At 40.6% G+C, this 18200-nt stretch overlaps 1 pseudogene; it reads left to right on the top strand.

The window, feature by feature from the left end:
• The first annotated feature begins 12367 nt into the window (after nt 1-12367).
• LOC138884160 (uncharacterized) lies at nt 12368-13756 on the top strand (annotated as a pseudogene).
• Nucleotides 13757-18200: the final 4444 nt, after the last annotated feature.

Genomic DNA, 18200 nt, shown 5'->3' with positions numbered 1-18200 from the left:
AGACCCCCAATCACCACAATACAAGAACGATGGACTCGATCAACTACAATAGAATCACCCACCGGTGTAGACACATAAACAGGAACACTCAATGAATCACTAAGCATAACCAGATATGGTGCAAAATAAGATGACACATACGAGTAGGTGGACCCTGGATCAAATAACACTGAAGCATCTCTATCAAAAACCAGAATAGTACCTATGATAACTGCATCTAAAGCCTCAACCTCGGGCCTGGCTGGAAGAGCATAACATCGGGGCTGGGCCCCACCACCCTGGGCTCTATCTCTGGGATGGACTATAGCTGGCTGGCCTCCACCTCTAGCGGCCTGAGCTCCACCTCTAAATCCTCTACCTCCACCTCTAGAACCTCTACCCCCACCCTTAGCTGGCTGGGCGATCTGTGGAACACCCGGTACCTAGACCATAGCACGGGAACCCTGCTGCTGCGACTGAGTACCCACCAATCTCGGACAAGCCCTCCTGATATGACCATACTTACCACACTCATAGCATCCACCTGAGTGTTATGGCTAAGGAAACTGAGACTGACCCTGGCAACCCGAATGACCAACCCGAAAACTCTGGAGCGACGGTGCACTGTAGGAATGCTGATCGGAATACTGCATCTACGAACCACAACTACCTGAAACACCGTGAGAGACCTAAAGAGCTGACTGAAATGGCCTAGGAGGATGGCCTCTACCATATGAATCCCTACCTCTAGACGAGGCACCACTGAATCTACCTGAATGACGAGGCCTCTTATCCGACCCATGACCACCTCCCTGCGACAGGACCATCTCCACTCTACGGGCCACATTGGCCGCCTCCTGAAAAGTGATCTCACTCCCAGCCTCCCTAGCCATCTGAAGGCGAATCGGCTGAATAAGACCATCAATAAACCTCCTCACCCTCTCTCTCTCGGTAGGAAGTATGACAAGATCATGGCGAGCTAAGTCGATGAACCTGGTCTCATACTGGGTAACCGTCATGAAATCCTACTAGAGGCGCTCAAACTGCCTACAATAAGCCTCTCGTTGAGTAATGGGGAGGAACTTCTCCATAAATAGCTGTGTGAACTGCTCCCAAGTCAAGGCTGGCGATCCAGCTGGTCTAGCTAAGCAATAATCCCTCCACCAAGTCTTGGCGGATCCAGACAAGTAAAATGTAGCAAAATAAACCCTATTAGTCTCAACAATACCCATGTTCCTAAGAACCTCGTGTTAGCTGTCTAGATAATCCTAGGGATCCTCAGTAGATGCACCGCTGAAAGTGGAAGTGAAGAGCTTGGTGAACCTATCCAGCCTCCACAAAGCATCGGCAGACATAGCCGCTCCATCACTAGTCTGAGCTACCACACCCGGATGAACTGCTCCAACTGGCTGAACCGCTGGAGTCTGAATCTGAGGAGCTACCTGCTCCGGAGTGCGAGTAGCAAGAGTCTGGGCCCCTCTTTCAGCCTGAGAGATAGCTGGTGATACAAGAAGCAAGCCCGCTCGGGTGACACTCTCCATGAGGCCCACTAATCGGACAAGAGCATCCTGAAGGACTGGGGTAGCAATAAACCCTTCTAGGACCTGAGCTGGGCTCACCGGAGCTACTGGAGACAGAACCTCGCCATCAAAGTCAACCTGAGACTCCGCTACTAGGGCTGCTACTCGGGGTTAAGCTCTACCCTTACCTCGGCCTCTGGCACGGCCTTGGCCTCGCCCTCTGCCCCTCGTGGGAGCTTCTGCTGGGGGCTCAGGCTGCTGAGCGGTAGATGAGGAAGCGCATGTTCTCGCCATCTGTGAAAGAACAGAGTAAAAATTCAATTAGCATTAAGAAACAGGACCGCACGACATGAAAGAACAAATGTGAAGTTTTTCCTAACTCTGTAGCCTCTGAGGGATAAATACAGACATCTACGTACCGATCCCTCAGACTCTACTGAGCTTGTTCGTGAATTGTGAGACCTAGGTAACCTAGAGCTCTGATACCAACTTGTTACGACCCGGAATTCCCACCTTCGAGAGTCGTGATGGCGCCTACTCGTAGAAGCTAGGCAAGCCACGAACTTAGAAATCTTTAACTATTCTGTTTTAATCTTTTTTTACAACTTATATTAACAAGTGATAAACATCTAAATGATAGCGGAATATGAGATTTAAGCGGAAGTCTTAAAGAAATATAAAACCAAAATGCTTCTAAAGTCAACACATGCCTCTAGCCAGAAACTGATGTCACAATATCTACGGACTACTAAGAGTACTACATACAACAATTTGAAGGAAAAATAACACTGTCTGTCTCGGATACATGAGATAACAGAACATAATAAAAGATAGAGGAGATGCCAAACCTACGGACGCCTGCAAGGCTACCTCAGTGTCTCGGTGGACTGAAGGCTGGCTCCCCTACTGCTGCTGATCAAGCGCCGCTCCAGCATCTGCACAGAGTGCAGAGTGTAGTATCGGCACAACCGACCCCATATGCTGGTAAGTGCCTGGCCTAACCCCGGAGAGGTAGTGACGAGGCTAGGACTAGACTCCAGATAAACCTGTGTAGTTATATAATATATGGCGGAAAATAAACAGGAATGAGCAGTTTAAAATAGGAGGGGGTACATGCTTAGGGGAGACATATCAAGACCAACAGAAACTTAATAAAATATGAAAGGACAACTCAATATCTACAACGATACAATAACAATACTGTTGCGACGCGCAACCCGATCCCTTATTATTTAACATCGTTGCGGTGTACAACCCGATCCACATATATATAGCTATTGTGGTGTGCAACCCGATCCAATATAATATCTGTTGCGACGTGCAACCCGATCCGATATAATATCTATTGCGGCGCGCAACCCGTTCCAACTATATAGTCACCAATAATCATAATTAACCATCCCGGCAAGGGATCAACAATAGACTACACTATCCTGGCAAGGGAACTCAACAGTACAAGTATATACGTCCCGGAAAGGGAGAATCAGCTATAACCAATCTTAACTCAACTCCTACTCGTCTCAAATACCACCATTTCTCAATCATAAGTAGATTCCACGATAAACAAACTAAGTCTTTGCTCAATATCAAGGATTTACTCACTATTTCAACCATAGTAACATTCAAGAATACAACAAGTATCAATTTAAGACTCACGGTCATGCTTAACACCAATGTATAGATACTCGTTACTATGCTTATACGTCGTACTCAACAAGAAGCAAATAGCAAATAGGACTCAACTCCTAATCCCTCAAGCTAAGGTTGGACCAGACACTTACCTCGATGTCACGAATGCAATTCAAGCCTCAACTATCGCTTTACCTATTGATTCCACCACCAATTCGCTCGTATCTAGCCACAAGTTACTTAATTACATCAATAAATGCTAAATGAATCAATTTGAATGCATGAAAATGAGTTATCAAAAGTTTTACCCAAAAAGTCAAAATTTCCCCTGGGCCCACGTGGTCAAAACCCGAGGTTCAAACCAACAACCCGATTACCCATTCCCCCACGAGTTCAAATATGTAATTTGTTTTGAAATCGGACCTCAAATCGATGTCCAAATCCCCAAATTTTGAAAAACCTAGGTTCTACCCAAAACACCCAATTTCCCCCATGAAAATCACTGATTTGAAGTTGAAATCATGTTAAAAGATGTTAATGATTGAAGAAAACTAGTTAAAAATGACTTACAATTGATTTGGAGAAGAAAGGTTATTTGAAAAATCGCCTCTTATGTTTTTGGGGTTTTGAAAATTAAAAAATGACTGAAAATCCCGTCTATTTATACCCCTCTCAGACCCCCTGTGCGAACCGCACAAAGTCAATTGCGGCCGCACAGCAGGGCCCTGTGCGGACCACACAAAGTCAACTGCGGCCGCACAATAGCGCCATGTGCGGACCGCACAAAGCCGACCACAGCCGCACAACCTTCACCGCGCACCGCACAAGGTCGACCGCGGACCGCACTGGTGGGGTTCAGAGACCTGCAAATTTCTGGTTTTAAGCCTAAAACATCCCGAAACCTACCCAAAACATACCCGAGCCCTCAGAACTCCAAATCAAGTGCACACAAAACCTCAAGAATATCCTACGAACTTGTTCATGTAATCAAATCATCAAAATAACGTCATGAACATCAAATTAAATCTCAAGATCAATGAAATCTTCTCAATACTTCTTTAAACATCAACTTTGCAATTTAAGTCCAAATCACGTCATATGACATCCGTTTTTCACTAAATTCCACAGAAATGTTTTAAATCATATATAAGACTTGTACTAGGAGCCGGAACCAAAATACACGCTCGATACCATCATGTTCTAATCAAATTTCATTTCAATTTTCCTTAAACAATTTCAGAAAACAATTTCCTTTAATGATTCATTTCTCGGGCTTGGGACATCGGAATTTGATTCCGGGCATACGCCCAAGTCACACATTTTCCTACGGACCCTCCGGGATTGTCAAATCATGGGTCCGGGTCCATTTTCCCAAAACGTTGACCGAAGTCAAATTAACTCATTTTGTAACCAAATTTTATCATTTTTCACAGAATTTCATATTTGAACTTTCCGGCTATGCGCTCGGACTGTGCACGCAAATCGAGGTAACTCTAAATGAGGTTTTCAAGGCCTCAGAACACAGATTTTAATTTAAAGCAAGTGATGTCATCACACGGGCACAAGTTAAAACGTGACACAAATAGCAGGTATAGATGCAAATGCACTGCAAAAACCAGCTATGTCCATTTATAAGTAGTTCATTACAAAAATTGGCCAGTTCATAAAAAATTACTAATATTATCCAATTAGCTATTTGTAGCAAAAAAAATATCAAAATTTTGCTTTCTTTTGAGCGGGTGTTTGTTTACCTTGATAATGGTAATAACAATTAGATTTGATTTTGCAGTTCTAAAAATACGTGATTTATTTTTATGCTAGTTGTTAGGCAGCAGATGCTAAGTGTGAGACTAGAAATTAAGGTAAAAGCCTGAAGGTAGTAGATTAAGCAAATTGAGTGGCTGAGAATCTGGGCCTCGAGTTGGCCTATACGGGGCCTCGAGGTCGAGCTAAGCATTAGGCAGTGACCGGCCGATGAAGGTCTAACAATTCTAAGAGCTTTGATAAGAGCTCTTTATAATCAATAATGAGTAATAAATGAAGAACAATTAATGAAACACAATAAATGTAAGCAATAAATGTAAGTAATAGAATCAAAGGAGAATGTGTTTAAGTTAGAGAGCAAAGAATGTTCTTGTATTGAATGTTGTATGTAATGTTCTATGTTACAAAATGACAAGGGTCCCCTTTATATATGAGGGGGAATCCCAATATAGTATAGACACATTTATTGCAAAGATATATGGCTGGTGCAAACATTTAATGCCACGGTACGGGCTAGTTCTAGGCTAGTAGACTGGGTCAGCCTTAATCACGTGCCTTGGGAATTTTTTGTTTTTCCATCATAGCTATTGATTTGCACTGCCTCGAGGTCGATCGGTAAGAACCCTTTAGTTTTGAACCTCGACCCTTTGGAGACGTGCTTATGAAGCGTCATTATGACCATAAAATCGGACCCTCTAATTTGCACCGTATATAGATAGTCCTCGCATTTCTTAGAATGAAAATGATAAGAAACGGTCTTAAATTCTTGCCTCTTCGGTACTACCATCGTGACGTCAGCCCATCAGAGCATTAAATGCCATGACTCAAAGGCTGCGCAGGAGTCGCTGTCAACATGACTATCGAGAAGCCCACGAACCGCTATTGGTTTGGCCTTTCTGCTTCCCAAACGCTGCCCATATGGCTTCTATAAATACCTCGACCGTTTTGTTATTCACACTTTTACAACATCTTCAATTTTCTAGATCCAAGTTCACCATCTTCTACATTCTTCTCCCTTCTACGCTTGCCTTGTTACTTTCCTTCTTGGAAACCTTTTTAATAGTCATGGCTAGGACCTCTAGAGCGATACCTCAGAAAAAGGGCACTGCTTCTTCGTCTTGCCCATCCAGGGGTAAACCAAAAGTACCCCTAATTGTCGAGCAATATACTCCTCCCTAATTCGATACTGTATCCTATTTTTCTATCAAGCATCCCCCTTCTACACTAGGTCGATGTGAGCACGTGTCTAGGTACATCAGCATGGTAACCAATACGAATAGAGTGAAAGAAGACTGCCGATGGGAGAAGGCAATATTAGTAAAGATCCTCAATTCTGGGGAAAGCATAGTAGACCACAAAGTTGTCTTCCTCAGTATGTATACATGCCCATTTACTCTAGGTCCCGTAGATTCTTTGAATCCTTTTTCCCCGTCGATAGATCTGGTGATTCTCGACTTTTGTCATGAGTACTGAGTGACATTCGGTCAAATCTATCCTTTTTTTAGAGGATCATTTATATGCTCCGATACTTTTTCAACCAGGTTGAGGGTATGACCTTCACCCTCAACCACTTGGTCAGATTATACAGCCTTCGTCTCTTTCGGGGTTTGATCAAGCTTCACCCTCGATCCGCGAGGCCGTTCTTTTTGAGCATCGATGAGGATAAGGATCGGGGGTGGATGAGCTGGTTTGTCCGAGTGAGGACCTCGGACATCATCCCGGCTAATAGGATGTCATTCCCGGAGGAATGGAATATGAACCGTAAGTGCCCCTACTTCGAGCATATTTTATTGCCCTTTCATCCCCTTTTAAAAAATGATCTTCTTTTGATTATACAACCACCGTTTGGTACCCCGACGCAGTTTAGAACCTAGCGGGATGGATCAGATAGTTGGACTCCACTTTTCCTTATATCGAGCGTTCTTGGCATGACTTGGCCAAAACTTGGTGGCAAGCCAAGAACCACGATATACTCTTTATTGCTATCTTTACCGTGTTTGCTTATGTATATCTTTTATGGTGGTAAATTTGAGTATCACGCTCGTGTAGGCCTCAGGGATGGAGTGTTGATGATACCATCTCCTGATGGTGAGGAAGGGACCTCGAAACCCGATAAGGGTAAAAAGAGGAAGAAAGAGGCATCGACTGAGTCTCCCAAATTAGAGAAACCTAAAGATTGAAGTCCTCGGCCTGACGCCTAGGTCTCGACTTTGGTTGCTGTGGCGAGTCCTCGTACCGAGTGTGAGCACGTGAGTTTTGCCTCATACGAATTACTCCAAAAAGAATTCCCAAAATTAGATTTTTATCTAATTATTTGCTAAAATTAGGAATTATTGTGCAATTTGCCTGAGTGTTTGTATATGTTTGTGTGCATGTTTAATTTTATTAATACATTAAAAATACAAAAATATAGCATCTGCATTTAGGATTTGATTTTATATTTTTTTGGAATTAATTAATAATTAGGTGTTTTACAAAAAAGAAAAATCACAAAAAATAACGTTTGCATTTTAGTATTTAATGTCAAAATTGTGTGATTTTCTTTTAAATTGGTCTTTAATTATTTGTGATAATTACTACTTAGAGTTAGTTAGTATTTTTAGGATAATTTGGTCAAGGTTTAGTTTAGGTTTGTATTTTTATTAGAAAGAAAATTGAAAAGAAAAATAAAATAAGAAAGGAAAACAAGAAAATCGGAATCTGAGGCCAGAATTAATTAAATTCATAAGCCCAATTCTATTTTCCGGGTCCAAATCCAATTAACCCAGCCTAATACAAACCCCTAACTGGTCCGTCTCAGCCTAGACCCAAAACAACGTCATTTTTGTAACGGCTAACCCTGGCCGTTGATCTTTGATGATCAAACAGTCCAGAGCTTCGCTCGTTACCCGCCTCTGACCCGCCCCTGAACCGGTCTGGCCCCATGAAACCAAAACGACCCCATTTTAATTATTGATTCAATCAGAACCGTTGGATTCCAATCATCCAAGGGCCCTGATTGAATCAATAATTTTAATATGTCAAAACCCATCAGATCCCCTTACCCCTTCAGAACCCGCCTCCTTTGTCTCTCGTCTCTCTTCAGAGACCAACCAACATACCACCACCTTCCGCCCGCCGGAAATCACCCACGGCGGCGGACGGTGGCTAACCAGCCCCAAATTTACACCGTAGAACCCCCTCACTCCCCTCTTCACAAATCCGTAACCCGTTAACTTCGAACATTCCTGGAGCCCTTCGAATATCGATTCGAAGGGATGAACCCTAGCGCCGCCCTAACTTTCTCCGGTGGCGGCGCCACCTCCAATCGACCCCAAACTAACACCCCATAACCTCCAAAACCTCCTCATGCCCAATATATCATTAGTTTCCCTCGAATGTATCCAGAACCCTTCAAATATCAAATCTGAGTTTGAGCCTTAGAACCCTAAAATTCTGATCAGTGCATGAAATATCTTTTGGCTGGAATTCTGGGCTTATTCAAGTTTGTTTCATTACAAAATAATGATGCTCGTTTGTTCTGCACCAAGAACAAACATTTGGTATTATTTTGGGTTGATTCAGAATGCCAATTCCAAGTTCGAGCCTGTCCGGTGAGTTCTTTCCTAGTTTTTGTTTATTTTCGCTATTATTATTCTATTGTTCGTCTTTCCCCATCTCTTTTTCTTTTCTCTGGTCAATTTCAATTGAAAACTCGACCAATCTTCTGGTATAAACTATCTTTTGATTCGTTGTTTTGTTTTTCAGAATGTTTGGTAAATTTGTTTTTGGTTTCATAAGTTCGTGTGGTCAGTTTGTTTAGAATTTGAAAATCGTATCTCATTTAATCACTTAGTCAGAATAATTAGGATTAGTTCAATAGTTTGGTTTAACTTCTTGTTTAATTATGTTGATAAGAACTGATTAATATAAGTATAATTCAAGTGTTTACCTACTTAAGAAGCTTCTAATAGTAGTAGGGTTGGGATTGCAATAACTGTTTAAATTAAGAAAGCACTAAGCTAGTGGGTAGTTAAAAATGAAAAAGTGAATTGATAATGGAGGATACACTAAAATGAATGCCTATTTAAAGGCTGAACTTGAGAGGTGTTAAGGGACACGAGTAGGAGAGATTTAGGACTGGAAAATACAGTTATAGAGTAAAAAAAAAAAAACCCGAAAAAATACTAAAAAAAACTACTATTCCATTAAAATTCTTTTTTTAAATCTTGAGGTTCTGATTGCTGAAACAAAAAACTTTTCTGGTTCATTTGAGGTGAAATAAGTTTGCATTCGAATCATTAGAAGTTTGGTTTTAGGACAACTCTGATTATTGGTTGATTGAGAGTGAATTTTGGACTATTTCCCTTCATCTTCTGGTTGAAAGGGACTCATATGGTTGAGTTTAGCTGTGTTGCTGTTGTGTTGTACATTTACTGAACCTTCGTTTTCTTCTTGTTTCTCCTATTTCCCAGGTAAATGTTCTTAAATCCTATTTCATATGAAGAATGATTAAGGAAAGACTGTTGGATATGTAATAGGATTGGAATAACGTTAAGGCTGCATTCAAAGTTGATTTCCTTGTTTCTTTACTATTTTTGTATTCTGTACTTAGGATTTGAATTATAGACATTAACTAGACTTTTTTTTCCTGAAATTGTGTATAGGAGAGTGACTTATAAAGTGTTTTGTATGTATATTGATAAGTGGACTATGGACTTTGATTATTTAAAATTCATGTTTTATTTTTGTGTGGCTAAATATGACTTAAGCTTTAATTAGTTGAATATATAGCTCATTTATTTCTTAATCAAGCACTAATCGATGTTGTTGCAAGAAGGTATATATTACTTTATAAGTATGTACTAACGTGAATGTTCGAAACTCCAAATTGGTTGGTTTTAAAAAAAAAGGCTAGTCATTATATAGTCTGTTTATATTTATGGGGTTGTAGTATTCCAATAATGATAAATGGATTCATATCATGTTGTAATTAAATTTCTTGACATCTGTTAGAGTCTTAGTCCATTTCCAATTTTCATTTAGACAAGTTAATTACCTCTTATTGATTTGGTTTGTTGAACGACCATTGAATTGAAAAGTGAGTAGATTAGTACATATGCAAACGAATATGTATGTACCTACCAAAATAATAGGTTCAACTTATTAGTTTCAAATGGCCGTGTTTATTGAGTGATTTGGAGTTGAATAGAATGTCATATCTTTAATTTAATTTGTTTGTTTGAGATGAATATCTTTGTTTGTGCAGCAATTGATTGAATACATCCTTGTCCTAAGTTGTCTACTTTTAACACTTTCTCCCATATAGAATGCTATCAGATTAGTTTTTCCTTTTCTGCACAATATTAAATATCAATTCTACTTCTATGAAGTTTTACTCACATGATAAATTGTACACGAATCTAAAATTGCAAATAGATGATCTAATTGAATATGCAATTACAAAATGCAAGGATAGTACGCATGGTGCCTTCTTTGTTTGGATTTGAGAAGAATTGGGCAATGTATTTAATAGATAAATTATTGTGATTATGTACACGTCCATGTGACATAGTTATAATCTTCATACCAATTTGGATTATGCGTTCGCGCAACTTCGATCAATTTCTTCTTGATAATAAAAATGGGTTTTCATAGGGTACTAACTAAATTTAGTTCATATAGTCCGAGGTGTGCCATCCACCATTAAATCACACATGCCCCTCGTATAAATTTCACACCCTAAATATAAAAATAACAAATATTTGTAGTTTGATTTAGGCTCGATTTAGATTAGTATTGTGATTATGTATACGTTCGCGTAACATAATTGCGAATTTAACTCTAAAAAAGACTCGAGGGATGCGTTTGCGCAACCTCAATCAAATTTTTCTTAAATAAATAAACAAAGCGTTATTAATTGTGGACACGTTCGCGTGACATGATTTTTGACGCGCCAAAGGGAAAGAGTATACATATGCGTAATTCAATTCTTTATTTACGAATAAATCAAGTGATTTAAAAAGCGGTTTAATAGTTGAAAAATGCACACAGGTTTGAAAATGTTTTAAATCAGATAATTAGGCCAATAATAATAGTTGAGCAACCATGCTAGAACCACGGAACTCGGGAATGCCTAATACCTTCTCCCGGGTAACAAAATTCCTTACCCGAATTTCTGATTCAGGGACTGTTAAGCAGAGTCAATTTTTTCCTCGATTTGGGATTTGAACTGGTGACTTGGGACATCATAAATTATCCCGTGGTGACTCTGAATTTTAATTAAATAATCCCATTTCGAATAATATCACTTTAATTGGAAAACTCCCTTACACCCTTATGGGGGTGTAGGTAAAAAAGGAGGTGTGACAGCTCTGGCGACTCTGCTGGGGACCCGAACCCAGAATCTCTGGTTCAGGGTTCAAGAATTCGAGCTTATAGTAACTGTTATATTTGGCTTTATTATTATCTAATTTTTACATGTTTGGGCCTAATGTGCTAAATGTTGCTTTTTACCGCTTTGATATTATCTGAACTGTATATATAAACTGTTACGAAACCCTTCTTCTTTCTGAGTCTTCTGAATTTATGGTGCACATGTGCATGTGGCCCACCTTTCTATTAGAAGTCATACCAAATAGAACTAAGTTGGTCCAAGTTACTAGGCCGGGTAGACTTTCGTGCTCCCGGTACATTGCCCCCACTTCGGCTCGAGCTATCCGCTTGGGTAAGCCAAGTCTAGAACAGTATACCCCAGGATTTACACTTAGAATAACTCAGCTTCATGCCGGATCCCTAGTAGGAACGTTTGTTTGTATCATGTACATTTGACTTCGGAGACTCAACACAAGGGTTGGGTCTGTCTAGGACAGGTGTACCCGAAATGAAAAGACCATCCTGATGCATCTTACTTGTGCATTCATTTGTTTCGGATTTGCATGTTGACCAGATTATAGGAAAAAGTTAGAAAAGGAAAATCAATGTGAGGACCGAGAAAGAAAATTGGTTGTTTTTCGAAAAAAATACAATTTCCAAAATATTTTGAAATTCTTTCGAAATTTTGAAAAACAAAAGAAGGAAATTTTGTGTTTCTTTTAAAAATAGTTTTATTATTATGAACTACGTAAGTTTGATTCTCGCCGGATGTGAGATACGTAGGCAACTCACATCGGGCCCAGTTATTTTTTTTAATAAAGAAAAAGATAATAAATAAATAAAAATGTGGGTACGTAAATGTCATTGTGTTGTCATAAGTAAGGCGATGCCATTCTTGTCCAAAATATGCTGAATGTCCCTAAAAGGGCGCCGGAAGGCCATTTTTGCAAGAACAACCGCCTTTGGTAATTTTTTTTAAAAAAATTTGGCCGGTGAGCAAACACAGCCTTTAAATCTTCTTCATCGAAGTGATTTTTTATGATTTTTTTTAGAAATATTGATGATTTTTTTTTTCAAAATGAGTCTTAATTTTAAAAATTAAAATCACTCACAGGTACAAAATGAGCACCATCCAAAACCCACCGTTCACAGATGTAGATGAGTTTCTATTTCGGCTTCAGATGTGGTGGTATGAATTAAGAGGAGATGGTCAGAAATGGGTCATTAAGTATATGGGAGCTCTCACAGATATTATGAAAGTTAAACCACGCGATGATTTGATTACAGCACTAGTGACTTTTTGGGACCCTGTTCACAATGTCTTTCGCTTCTCTGATTTCGAGCTTACTCCCACATTAGAAGAAACAACTGGATATTCCGGGTTTGACAGAGATATGAGAAACCGGAATCTTATATTCCCAAAGGCTCCCTCTGTACACCGATTCTTTGGTCTTCTAAATATCAGTAATCAAATCAGAAAAAGCAACGTTGTCAAAGGGTGTTGTTCTTTCAACTTCCTATATTCAAGGTTCGGAAAGCCGGGTGGATTTGAAATTCATGAAAAGGGCCTTACTAACAAACAAAACAAGGACACCTGGCAGATTCACCGTTGCTTCGCTTTCATGGTGGCTTTTCTGGGAATCATGGTCTTCCCAAACAAAGAGCGGACGATTGATATTCGCATAGCCAGAGTCGTACAAGTCCCCACTACCAAAGAACATCACACTCTTGCCCCGATCATTCTCTCAAACATTTATCGGACGTTGACTTTGTGTAAGTCCGGGGCAAAATTCTTCGAACGGTGCAATATTTTGTTGCAAATGTGGTTGACTGAACATCTCCGACATCACCCCAAGTTCATGCAGTATGGTCCGAGCAAGGACAATTTCATTGAGAGTTATGAAGAAAGAATAAAAGATTATAAATCTCCAAAAGGGGTGGAAGCCTGGATATCCCATTTAAGATCTTTAATGGCAAGTCAAATTGAGTGGACTTTGGGATGGGTCCCGGTAAGAGAGGTGATACACATGTCAACCTTAAAGAGTTATTTGCTGTTGTTGGGTTTAAGAAGTGTCCAGCCGTATGCACCATAGAGAGTTCTAAGACAGCTAGGGAGATACCAAGTGGTGCTTGATGATGAAGATTTGAGTGTGCAAGTGATTGAGCTACACCCTGAAGCCACACTCCCTGAGGCTTTAATCCAATGGATTTGGAATGGTTGTCGATACTTGAAAGATGATACCCAAGTTCCAGATCCTGCGAAAGGTGAGATAAATCCGGGTTATGCTAGGTGGTTTGAGAAAAGATCTCATGTGGATGATGCACCAGAAACCGATCCTAGAAGGACCATAAAAAGACCGCATATCCAAGCCTTTGATGACAAAATCCAAGAACGGTTGGCTTGGGGTGAAAAGGAAAAGGGGTACAAAGCAACTATTCATGCCTTAGAAGAAAGCCTTAGGAACCTCAATTTGGAGAAAAACTTACAAGCACAAGAAGCAGAAGGTGAAAAGAAGAGTCTGATTTGCGAGAATAAAACTCTCTGCGCTCAGTTTCAACAGATGAAGAAAGCCTCTGAAGCGCCAGTGAGAAGTTGGAAAGATCATAAAATCATTTCCAATCTGATGGAAAGGATGCAAGATTATGACTCCATTTTGGCAAGAACCAAGAAGGCGTTAGATAAAGCTAAGGAAAAAATCATACAGTTGAATGAGGAGGCCAAATCTAGCAAAAAACACCAAGTAATGAGATTTGAAGAAGAAGTGGCTCAATTCGAGAAAGAGAAGGATCATTGGATACGTTCAAAGGCTCAGCTCTATGCATAATTGGAAGAAATGAGAAGGTACAACAGAGAACATCAACATGCAGATATTGATAAGGAGATAGCACAGGCAAGACTCGAGCAAGCCAGACTTGGGCTCAATTGGAGTCGGCTTTAGATCGCGAGGGCCACATAAGAGATATAACCACCACTCGCCAACAACAATTGCAAAACCAAGACCAAAATCTCCAAGATTTCAGAGCACAAATCCATGATTTGGCCGTTTATACTTATCAAAGTTATGTGAACTGCCAGGGGATAGATTATGAAAGGTTTTTGGAGCATGCGCCTACTTTTGACCGTCATCTTACAGTAGAGTTAGAGAGGATGTACCGTACATTAGGGGGTCAGCCGGGTCAAGCTCCGCCATGAGCAGATGTTCTAGTGATTGAAAGCAAAAGATTATGGAGTGAAGCATAGTCATAGTTGTTGAAACTTTTCATATAATAGTCATGTTTTAGTTTGAGTACATGTCGAGTCTTTTAAACCATTTTCTTAAAGTGTTGTCCAAATGTAAGGTCATTTCTGTCTTTGTACTGTTTCGTTTGTTAAAATAAATAAAAATAATAATAATTGTTTCCACCAGAACTACGCTCGGTCTGATTCATACAGGGTCATGATACGTAGGCAATCTTCATAAGATTCGACCACAACCAAAAGAAAAGAATAAAATGAAAAAAAGGGGAGGGGAATAAAAGATAGGCGTGAGTGACAATAAAAGGAAAAGGTCAGGAAAAGCCGGGATGACACAAGCAACCGAGCAAATACATGGTAGAAATGACTAATTGCCTAGGTGCATTGCATTTCTATGTGTGGTTGCTTATTTGTTAAAACTCTAATCTCTAACAAGTTTGGTTGTTGTCCCAGAATTCAAGCAGTTAGTTCACCTAAGCATACTGGCAACCCACCCATACCAAACCAGATCCAAAGGAGAAATAATCATGTCTATCCCAGATGTAGACACCAGTGTCATTGAAGGAGAAGAGTTGGACGTTAACGCCATAAAAGAAGAGATGTACAAATTAAAACAACAAATGGCCGAAATGTATCAGGCCTGGGCTAAAGGACAACCTCCATTCGCTTACCCGACTAACCCTACCTTCACTCCACCACCAGCTCAAACTTAGGATCATCCTGCCACCGATCTATCCCCGAGATTTCTCATTTACCAACACTACCGGGGCACCACTTCTCATACACCACAATCTCCACCCCCTAAACCAATTCCATACCCTCCTCCACCAGTAACTCCTGTCTTTGTAGCACCTCCACCAGCTACACTCCACAAATCTCCTAGCAAGCCTATGTTCCAGGCCCAGGACAACCAATACTACCCCTCAGATCCCACTTTCAAAGCTCCAGAAACCCATTCCTATACTCATCGCTTTGACCTCCCGATAGAAGTTGATAAACTAGTAAAAAATACTGAACAGGAGGAGATGTTCAGGAAAGTTAAAAGCTTCGAACAATCATTCAGAGACATGCGGTGGTTGGGAGGGCAAGTCAGCGTGGCCTACAAGGACCTATGTCTGTTCCCGAATGCACAATTACCGGTAGGTTTCAAGATGCCCAAGTTCGATCTATACAACGGGCACGGTGATCCAGTAGCCCACTTGAGGGGTTTTTGCAGCAAGATGAGGGGAGCTGGAGGAAAAGATGAATTGTTAATGGATTACTTCAGTCAGAGTTTGAGTTGATCAACATTGGAATGGTATACCCGCCAAGACCATGGAAGATGGTACACATGGGATGATCTGGCGCAAGCATTTGCTTGTCACTTCCAATATAATCTTGAGATCATTCCAGATAGACTGTCCTTGACTAAACTGGAGAAGAAGCACAGTGAAAGCTTCAGAGAATATGGTTTCCGATGGAGGGAGCAAGCAGCAAGAGTAGATCCCCCAATGAAGAAAAGTGAGATGGTAGATTACTTCCTACAGGCTTTGGAGCCTACTTACTATGGCCATTTGGTCTCAGCTGTGGGAAAGTCATTCAACGAAGTGGTAAAGATGGGGGGCATGGTAGAAGAGGGCCTCAAGTCTAATAAATCATGAGCTATTCGGCTATCAAAGCAACTACTCTGGCTATTCAGGGCGGCATAAGAGGGATTGGGAAGAAGAAGAGAGAGGAAGCAACAATGGTTGATTCAGGAACTTGGTCCGGATCCAGAGGTTCACCTTACCACTACAATCAACCTCGACCCCACCAACAAACTTATCACCATAATCCACCCCAACACTGCTATCCCCCACCAGAACCTCATTTTTCCGTCCACCATGCAGAAGTATACAACCAACCTCTTGCCCACACTCAATGGCGTGCTCCCGTCCTATAAAATACTTATCCACATCCACGAGCCTACCAAAACACTCCCGGACCAATTTTCCGGCCTAGTCAAGCATTCAAGGGTGAAAGGTTGCAGAAAAAGAAAACCTTTACTCCGTTGGGAGAATCATACACTAGTCTGTTCCACAGGCTAAAACAGCTAGATATGCTAAAGCCGATACAGTCCAAACTGCCAAATCCTCCTCCAAAGAATCTTGACTATACTGTCAGCTATGAGTATTGTTCTGGTACCCCGGGTCATGATACAAAAAAGTGCTGGTGTCACGACCCAAAACGATGGGCTAGGAAGGTTACCCGGTACCTTACTCAACCGAGTACCAACGTAACGTATCTTTCTTAATACATCATCATATACACATGCATACGGGCCTAATAGGCCAACAAGATCCTTTATAAACTCAAAACATAGGCTGACAAGGCCGTACTATCTTTTATGTACACAACATATGTCTACAAGCCTCTAAGAATACATAAATGTCATAAGGGTCGGGACAGAGTCCCGCCATACCAAACAATACACGTCTAAATCATACTAACCAAACGAGCAACTCCGAAGCAAATGGAGCACACCAACATCTTCCGCTGAGCTGATAGCCTACTTAGAGAGCTCTCGACCTGTCTATCGGGACCTGCAGGCATGAAACGCAGCGTCCCCAGGCAAAAGGGACGTCAGTACAAATAATGTACTGAGTATGTAAGGCACATAAAAAAATACATGAGAGATATGGAAGACATATAGAGTACATGACTCAACCTGTAATTCTGAATAACTTTGTAAATCATAAATTACTTTTAACATCATGCATATGCGTATGAATGTCATATCGTGCATATGTACATGTTTCATAATATCATCAGCCTCTAAGGGCATCCCATCATATCATATCGGCCACTGTGGACAAAATCATCAGCGTATACCAGCTGATCAGGTGGTGGTGCGTATATAACGCCGTAACCTTTTCCCATATCCCATATACATATATTTACATATATACGCGTATATAACACCATCTGGTCATGGGTCAATACAGTCTCTTAAGCTTAACTTTACTCACATTGCTTGCTCTAGGGAAGCGTCACCTTGAATGACCATTCTCTTAATTCAACATGAATCTTCTTCTGTGGTCCATTCTATTACCGCCAGAACAAAATTTGAAATTCCCATGATGCCAAGTACTTTCCAATCATTCAGTCCCTAATTCATATTTAGTTTATCTTGTTTACCAGTCCATACCGATTTCTGTTACTCTGGGGATTAACTCTCCTCTTTGGTAGTCGCGTTGGAGTCACGAACTTATTTCTCGAAATGAGGATATAACCTTATGGCATATACTCTTTTGTTGTCTTAAGTCCCATCACATTTCGTCTCTTCCTTCCTTTGACTATAGGTTCCGTAACACTCTACCGTTTTCATCCATGTATCAGACCTAATTCATAATACTTCCTTATCTCTCTTCTCATTGCTCTACTAATATTTCTACATATCCCTTTTCTTGTGAAAACATCAATACGCCATTCTTTCACTTTTAGCTTTCCTTTGCTCCATTCAGTAGCTCTTCAAGTTGCTTAACATTCTCGCTTTAATAGGGACGCGAGCCACACTAAGGTAATATTTATAACTTTAAGGCTTATAGTGCATGTCTTTGTAGTACTCATATCTGTCTGCACTATTTTAGAGTGCACCATCTAGATGTCTCATAAAGAGATTTATTTGCACATTTGCAATATCCTTTGGAAATGTCAACTGACGCAATCAATTCATCCATCATATCTTCTTATACTACTTT

The sequence above is a fragment of the Nicotiana sylvestris genome, chromosome 12, assembly GCF_000393655.2.
Source record: "Nicotiana sylvestris chromosome 12, ASM39365v2, whole genome shotgun sequence".
In the NCBI taxonomy this organism is placed as follows: Eukaryota; Viridiplantae; Streptophyta; class Magnoliopsida; order Solanales; family Solanaceae; genus Nicotiana; species Nicotiana sylvestris.
This window is presented reverse-complemented; position numbering and strand designations above follow the sequence as displayed.